The following is a 1691-nucleotide window of genomic DNA, read 5'->3' as shown; positions in this document are numbered from 1 at the left end:
GATTCGGACCTCATCACGTAGGTATGTACTCTGAGTTGTCTTTGCCTGAGTAGAAATGGGCTCACACTCTCTTTTCCCACCTTTATCACCAAAGCCACTCACATATATGTGGAAGGCATGACTGAGGGGGTGGTTTGGCCAACAGCTCTGGATCGGTGTAGGGTCCACACAGGACAGCAGAGCCAGAACCTCAGTGAACACCAAAAAGTATGACCCTCTTGGTCATGAGCTTCAGGTTTTCTATCTCTAAACTAATTCTTAGAATCAGATCTGTCCCAGATCCTGTTCTTGCAGATTACACTATCCTTGGGTTTAAAATGTGGATGGTCAAAGGGTGAGTGGGATGAGGTTTGAGAAAAATCTCTCATAATTCTACTAGATGGCTCTTCTCTTCACAACCTTCTGTAATGGAGGCTCCCAGATATATGACAAGCGATGGAGGCCACTGATGCCAGGCCTCTTTACCTTTCTTTTCCCTGTTAGTTTTTATCAATACTTAAATATAAAATATTAAACTGAAAAGAACAGATACTACACTTGGTCTTAACCAAAAGGCCAAGAAGTGATGAGACCAATATAAAATAAATTAGTTGGTTTAAGGTAATAATATTAGCCCTCACGTTTCATTCATTCATTCTATAAGCTTTTTTCTCTTTTATGTGTTTAATTAAGCTTTGAGGAAAACAAGAAATTTCTAGCCAAGAGATATAAAAATATTCTTGGAGTACATTTTAGCAAGAAATATATAAGCAACCTATCGATCACCTAATATTAGGTTACACAATGAGGCCGCACTAAATATCGAACACTTAGTTTCTGCTTAATTAGGTTCAAAGTCCTTGTAGTGACTCACAAGGCCCCACCTGGCCTACATTTGCTCCTGCTTCATCTCCTGCCCCTAGTTCATCCAATCTAGTTTCACTGAAAGCACTAAATATGCTTCTATTTCAGAGACTCTGAAATTGCTTTGAAATTTTAGAGCCCTCTACCTAAAATAATCTTTATGGATATCTACATGCCTCACCCTCTTGTTATCTCGGGTCTCTACTAAAAAGATTACTTATCAGTGAGACCTGCCATGACAACCCTCTACAACATATTAAGTCCCTTCCTCCAGACTTCCACCACCTTATTATCCCGATTCCTTTTTCTCCATAGATAACACTTTCCATCATCTGATATACTGCGCATTTACCTGCATTTTAAAAACTTGCCAATTGCCTTCCTTTACTGGAACATAAGCACCAAGAGGCCAGGGGATGGATCTGGCTCTTGTTTACTGCTTTATGACCAGGGACTAGAATTGCATCTGCCCATAGTGGGATGCAACTCAAATATTTGTTGAATGAGATGATGCTTATCTGGGACTTCCTGGCATCTGTGTGTCAAGATACTGGAATTATTTATAATGACAACAAAGAATCACTTGTATTTCTCACCGTTTGAATTAACCATGCTCTAAGCATGATCTTCTCGTAACACATATAGTTTTGCTTTTCCAGTTTCCTCTCTTACAAAGGATACTGTAATGCACATCTTTGCCCATCAACTTTTAACCTAACTCTTCCTTAGGATAAACTCTTTGTTATGGAATTACTGAATCAGAAGCTCATGGGCATTTTTATGTCTTCTCAGACACATTACCAAACTGCTTCCCAGGCATGTTGTACCCGTCCGCACTCTTGTCAAAC

At 39.6% G+C, this 1691-nt stretch overlaps 1 pseudogene; it reads right to left on the bottom strand.

The window, feature by feature from the left end:
* Positions 1-423: 423 nt before the first annotated feature.
* On the bottom strand, positions 424-567 carry LOC112481955 (annotated as a pseudogene).
* Between the last annotated feature and the right edge of the window lie 1124 nt (positions 568-1691).

This window comes from Pteropus alecto, unplaced genomic scaffold (genome assembly GCF_000325575.1).
Source record: "Pteropus alecto unplaced genomic scaffold, ASM32557v1 scaffold94, whole genome shotgun sequence".
Lineage (NCBI taxonomy): Eukaryota > Metazoa > Chordata > Mammalia > Chiroptera > Pteropodidae > Pteropus > Pteropus alecto.
This window is presented reverse-complemented; position numbering and strand designations above follow the sequence as displayed.